The sequence below is a fragment of the Eutrigla gurnardus genome (genome assembly GCF_963514095.1).
Source record: "Eutrigla gurnardus genome assembly, chromosome: 5".
NCBI lineage: Eukaryota > Metazoa > Chordata > Actinopteri > Perciformes > Triglidae > Eutrigla > Eutrigla gurnardus.
This window is the reverse complement of record NC_139919.1, coordinates 1,214,276-1,221,774: the sequence shown is the minus strand read 5'-3', so window position 1 is coordinate 1,221,774 and position 7,499 is coordinate 1,214,276.

Genomic DNA, 7,499 nt, shown 5'->3' with positions numbered 1-7,499 from the left:
GGTCGGGGGGGGAGTTCCTGCCTCAAGTGGAGGAGTTTAAGTATCTTGGGGTCTTGTTCACGAGTGAGGGAAGGATGGAACGCGAGATTGACAGGCGGATCGGTGCAGCGGCTGCAGTAATGCGGTCGCTGTATCGGTCCGTCGTGGTAAAGAGAGAGCTAAGCCGAAAGGCGAAGCTCTCGGTTTACCGGTCAATCTACGTTCCTACCCTCACCTATGGTCATGAACTTTGGGTCATGACCGAAAGAATAAGATCCCGGATACAAGCGGCCGAAATGAGCTTCCTCCGCAGGGTGGCGGGGCGCTCCCTTAGAGACAGGGTGAGGAGCTCCGTCACACGGGGGGAGCTCGGAGTAGAGCCGCTGCTCCTCCACATCGAGAGGAGCCAGTTGAGGTGGCTCGGGCATCTGCATCGGATGCCCCCTGGACGCCTCCCTCGGGAGGTGTTCCAGGCATGCCCCACCGGGAGGAGACCCCGAGGAAGACCCAGGACACGCTGGAGTGACTATGTCACCCGGCTGGCCTGGGAACGCCTTGGGGTCCTCCCGGAGGAGCTAGGGGAAGTGTCCGGGGAGAGGGAAGTCTGGGCGTCCCTGCTCAGGCAGCTGCCCCCGCGACCCGGTACTGGATAAGCGGAAGAAAATGGATGGATGGATGGATGGATTTAAATATATTTGAAGATCAATAGTCAACCTTTGTTAACTGACAACATTAAAACGCACTCTTTAAAATGGACAAATGTCTGTAAGCCATTAGATAATTACCAATACAACAAATGTTTCATAAGACAGTTTTTAGTTTCACATATACAATAGCAACATAACAACAGAACATAGAGCAACAACAGAACACAGCAACAGAACTAATGAAAAAAAAAAAACAGATTAACAAATTGAAAACACAATGAATCCTCCAACGTCTCTCTATACAATATTTGAAAATGTATTAAAATAAATAGCAAATAGGAATAATAATAATAATACTGAGTATAATAATAATGATAGTAGATGATCATTATTATTGACTACTACAACTACAACAAGAAGTAGTTGTTGTTTTAGAATAGCAGTAATAGTATTAGTCGTATAAGCAACAGTATTTCTTGTAGTAGTAGTATTAGGAGCAGGGACGTCACTAGGATTTAAAGACAAGCATCAAGAGAATTATCTTTGTAGTACTCTATTAGAACTACACAACAACCAGTGAGGTAAGCTGCAGGTCTAAAGAATGGACTTTAATTACACCAGTTACTGTCCTGTAGATTGGTTCAATCAGAGTGTGATTCTGCTCAGTCATGTTTCTGTCATAAAGTATACACTAATCCGCCGCGAAATCTACGGGGGCCGCCATCTTTGCCTGTCGCTAGTGCTGCGTTGCTGGAATGTTACTTGCCGCTGCCCTCTAACGGTTTTTCAGTGAAAAGCATCCTGCTCGTGGAATTTTCGTAGTGACAGGTGGAAACAACATGAACAATTGGGTAGATGATGTCAGGCACTGGCCAAAACTTACCGATGAAGGTAATTTATTGACAACGTAATGTATTAAGATGTGTGTTGATTGATGACAACAATAAACCCTAGCTGCCATTATTAACTGTGTTTGCTAATATGTTCACAAGCTTCACAAGTTGCAAATAGCTAACCATGACCAGTTGTAGCAGTTGTAGGAATAAAATACATGTTCTTACAGGTATTCAGGATTATTTCATTAATCGTCTGGCATGCGATGAGCTGCAGAACTCAAACTTCAGGGCACTGATTGAAGGTCAGAATTATTTGAGCTCCGGATGGATTGGCCAGATACTACACGTCATTGCAGATCAGCTCATCATGTTAAAATGTGTCGTGAGGTTTTCACAGGCAGTGAACTCGTACCATAAGGTATCAGTAACCATACAGAGAGAAGATGGCAAAATTCTTGAATGTGTGTGTGACTGCGTGGCCAGCCGAGGGAAGTGTTGTAGCCATACAGCAGGACTACTGTACAAAATTAAAGATGCAACAGCAAGAGGATTCACAGGCCTGGCCTGCACAGACACAGCATGTGCCTGGAACCGGTCTACCTGTGACAATGTAGTGCCAGAGACTGTGGAAAATATGCAAACAGGTCCCAGAAAATGTATGAGTGTAATTTCTACTGCATTTGAGACAGATGAACATGTTATTGCACATTTGTCAGCACCAGACATGGTTGGGTTATGTATGATTCCTGGAACCATTTTGAATCATGTGTTTACTGCTCAGCCACAGACTGCACACACTGCAATAGGTCCATCTATTGAGCATACAATGTGTGCAGAACAAAAATGCACCCTTTGCAACACAATATTTGAAACTTATATAAAATGTGGGGAACAGGACAGGCAGAGATTAGAAACGGAGACCAAGGGCCAGAATAGTCAGCTGTGGCTGGACCAAAGACAAGTAAGAATCACCAGTAGTGAGGCATCTGAGGTACCAAAAAAGGCAGACCCAACAAACTGGGTTGAAAGAAAACTGAACACAAGGTTTTCTGGAAATGAGGCTACTAGGTACGGTCCACAAGCTGAGCCTTTGGCTAGACAATGTTTTGAGCAGACAACAGGGTTTACAGTGGAGACTACAGGCCTGGTTGTGCATGATCAAGAAAATTGGCTTGGTGCCAGTCTCGATGGCATAATCACAGATACTGACAGAGATACTATTCTAGAGATTAAGTGTCCCACAGCAAAAAAGCTTGAAGCACATGGTGGCAGTCTACTAAAAATGATAGATTCCAACAAATACGATGTTAGATTGAGTGATGGAAAGTACATTCTGAGGGAAACAGCATCTGGGTTAGGGTACTACTATCAGGTCCAGGTGGCAATGCACTGTGCAAAAAAAAGGAATTGTAAATTTATGGTGTGGACCCCAAATGAAAATGTGATCGTAGATGTACCCTACAACGAAGAGTGGACAATGAACAAAATCTGCCACCTGAAGAGGGTGTACTTTCAGCATCTGCTACCAGCAGTAGCAACAAGAATTGCACACGGGGTCATGAAAGTTTGTGGGCTCAAGTAGCTATTACACTTTAGATTAGAGATTAGATTAGGCTTTATCGATCCTTTTGGGATGACTCCCTCAAGGAAATTGATTGTCCAGTAGTTTACAGAAAGAAACACAACACAATATTAAATTATATACAATATAAGATAAACAATACACTCTTAGATAACTATAAAAAGTAAAATAAGCAGTAAACAATAATTATAATAATAATAATAATAATAATAATATAAGATAAACAATAAACTCTTAACTAACTAACTAACTATAAAAAGTAAACAAAAACAGTAAACAGTAAACAATAAATAGTACATTTTAACTAATTACATTGTTGTCTGAAACTGTTGTTTGCTCTGTTGATTTTTCTGTTGAAATACAAATTAATATTTGGTATACTGTACACAGTTCAGGTGTTTCTTCTTCATTCAGTACTGTTACGGATTAACTGAGGTTGCAAATTACATAACCCTGCACAAGTACTTACAATCTCATCAACACTTTGCACCCTACCACACATAACATTACACAAAATCTTAAAATTTTTCAGCCTTCGAATTGCTCGCTCAATGTGAATTCTGACATTCGCTAGGCGTCGCGTGGATGTCACCTCATGTTCAGACAGCTCCTTACGTCCACGTGTGAATGCAGGAAGAGCTAGACTCACTCCTGGAGGCAATATATCCATGATGGTGAATCCGCGATCTGCTAAAATCTCATCACCAGGGATCAGGTGATGAACAAAACCACTGTTCTTTGTTATGAAATAATCACTGGCCCTTCCACCAAAAAGTTTTGATACAAACATGACATAGCCATTGGGGGCAATACAGTATAGGAGTTTATATGTGTTATGATGTTTGTAATTACTATAAGTTTGTGATCTTTTTCTTAAATTCCGTGCCTTTGTACAAAGACCTCAGTACAGTCAATGATGCATGTAGCTTTAGGATAATTTTGGTGAAATGACTTGGGCCTGATTCTGTTCAGCGTATCCCTGGGCAACCAAGCAATCACTTTTTTCCTCATAAAGCTGGCAAGGATTGGTCTCCAAAATGTAAATATTTCAGATGCCGTGCTTCTACTCACCCCAAATCGTTTACCCAAGTCAGTTAACAATAAACTCAAACGGAGTCTCATTAAAACAAGCAAAAGCTGTTGATGGACGGCCAATTTGGTATTAAGTGGTTGTGAGCAAAAAGTCAACAAGGCTAGCAAAAGTTGCCAGAAACTGTCAGCACATAAACCTGTATAAAATATAAAGTCTTTCTTGTTTAAATCATGTGCTGATACTGACGGTGTTGGATCCGTTTGAGTGCCACAGTCCTTCAGCCGCTTGTTACCGCTGCTGAAACTGTAGTTGTGATCACATAGATCTGGCCACTGGGTTCCGACATCACAATTCTGCAGAGGCATATTCTCCAAATTCCCAACATCCACATCTGTTTCCATAGCTTCAGGTTCAGCTTCAGGTTCAGTAGTTGAGTTCAGGTGCAATGGCTGAAGACATCTTCTTTTGGGGGGAGGTCTAGCTGTTGTTACCTAAAGGGATAAAAAGAAGAGAGATGTGCATTAGTTAAACATGACAATCAAGCATATTTAAATCAACGAAATGCAATGCAATAATATGGCTATCCAAGAGACCTACTTACATGACATTCATAACCCATGATCAACACAGGATAGGGGTTTTCTCTTGTGGGTCGTCCGTCAGGAAAATGTATCCCACAAACCTTAGAGTGATGAAGATAAATACATAATGAGCAATGCATTGGTTGTAAAAGTACTTCTCAAATAAGTGTGAACAAGACAGCACTTTAAATACTATAGCACTCTGCACTTTCTCTTATTTAACGTCAAACATTGACGTTAAAAAGCTTCAGCTTTGTTTTCGCCTGTGGCTATCGATATTGCTAGCAAACTTAGTTAGCGCTGTTTCACTGTATGTTACACCCACTGCATGCAACCTGTGGCATTAACAGATTGGACAGTCAGAGCCAAACTTACCCAAGTGTTCTTGTTTGGCTGGAAGCCATCTCGGTTAATGTATTTCATCCACTTTTGACGCACATCTTGGTCCTCCGCTCGACCAGGAATTCGATGCAATCCATAAGGCCATATACATGGGCAGTCAACGTGGAGCAAAGGTTTGTGAATTTCACAAGCGGCCTTAAGCCAAGCCTGTATTTTCACACTGTTGTTAAAACAGCCGACCACACAACATGTTCTTCCCGGCATAATTGGACAGCTTATGCACTAAAAAACCCGAAAGAAAAAGGAGAAACTTATAGCATCAGCAACAACCGCCTACGGGGACCAACACCTACTTCCTTAGCAAAACACGGCAAGTCACGTGATTCCAGCAACTCAGAAATGGCGGCGCTACTTTACTTCCTGTTTCGCCGGATTAGTGTATACAGTAGAATAAACCAAGACTGGGTTTAAGGGTCACAGTGAAATCATAAACATAAACATAAATATGAACTTTTCCCAAATAACTGTATTTTGGATGTATTTACTCTGTATTTATTCCAGCTAAAAAGCCAAATAAGCTTTACAGAAATGCTTCTTTCTCAAATATATTCTTTCTACAGACTATGATGCTATAATCCTAAAACTATATGTATATCCTTTCATCAGTATGAGATTACTCTGAAAATGAAAAAACTAAATTTTCAAAAATAAATAAATAAATAAATAATGATTTCCCAACAGTTTTCTGAAGATGTAGACATGTAATTTGTGTGGATAAAGTTCAAAGTAGAGAACATAGACTGACAAGTAAGCCTTTATTCTGAGAGCGTAGTGCTCTAGGCGGTCCAACAAAGAGAATTCATCATACATCATCACACGGCATCACCAATTATGAAGAACAAAATCCAGTCCAAAGAAGGAATGCTACAACTACAAAAACAACATAGGTGCCACTGCGTCCCTACCACAACAGCTCAAGCGAAAGCACTGCAGCTAACTGTAAAACAAGAGAGAACAAATCACACTTACGCTGGGAGAGGGAGGGAACACGCAGCCTTCACCAACAGGTAGCCTACAGAAGAACTGCTACCAATCATAAGCAAAGTCAGCTCAAGTTGACAGCCTGCTGCTCAGCAAGATAATGGATTTAATTCAATTCAATTTTATTTATAGTGTCTCAGGACAGTAGAATAAGCTCATGATTTTCCCAACACCAGCAGCGAGCGTTACAGCGACAGTGGCGAGAAAAAACTCTCTTAATAGTCTTTTAGGTAGAAATCTCATGCAGACCAGGATCTTGGGTTCCAACTGAATTGTGTTGGTAGTAGTATGAGTAGTATTAACAGTAGTAGTATTAACAGTAGTAGTAGTATCAACAGTAGTAGTAATAATAACAGTAGTAGTAGCATTAGCAGTAGTGATAGTATGAACAGAAGAGATAGTATCAACAGTAGTAGTCCATGGCAGCAGGCACAGCCACCCGAGATGGATCCATCCCAACCATGTAGCAGGAGTAGTTGAACAGCAATACAGCAGCAGGTGGAGCTACAATATGGTGTTCCCAGCATCAGGCCAGTTAGCAGTCTGCATCGGTCAGGACCTCTGGGGACTCTGCTGGACCAGAAAGCATAGCCAGACGTAGCCAGGAGTAGAGATGACGATTTTAGTCTTTAATCAATAGTCAGCCGCCACCGTTCCACCAGGGACCAGGGAGACCTGCTAGGCGAGAAAGCACAGGGTCTCCGGGAAACATACACAGAGAGGAGAGCAAGAGATAGACAGAGAGAGAGAGAGAGAGAGAGAGAGAGACATTTGACATTTATGTCAAAGAAACAGGAGAGTGATAATACACACATAGCAGCCAATAAAATCTGTTGTTCAAAATCTGACTGCTTGTATTGCCTCATGACTGATGAAAAATGTGCCTTGTTGTGTGCAGTAGAATTTTGATGCATCGCAATGCATCGTAGAATCGTAATTGAATCGAATTGTGAGGACAGTGCCAATGCACACCCCTAGTAGTCAAGGCGGGAGATGACCAGTGCTTGGACCAGGAGTTGCGTTGCATCCTTTGTGAGGAAAGTCCAAATGCTGCGGATATTGTAGAGGGCAAATCTGCAGGATCGGGCCACAGCAGTGATGTTGGGGGTGCAGGATACTTGGTCATCGAGGATTACACCCAGGTTTCTGGCAGTTGACGAAGGCAATACTGTGATGTCCTCGACAGTGACAGACAGGTGTGATTGGCACCTAACTGACAGCACTTGTGTGCATGGGTCCTGCAACTTTGTCAGCACTTGAAGCTCAAAATGAGAATGAATACCAACAGAAGAATATTGCAGCGAATTTTGGCACGTTTTTGGGCCACTACCCACACAGTTAGCTGTGTTGCTCATTCCATGAATGCATGATCCTTACAAGTTGTACCTCGTTGTAAAGGTGACTAATCAGGCTTTCCAACTATATAAAATACAATACCAATTAGTATTATTAAAGGGA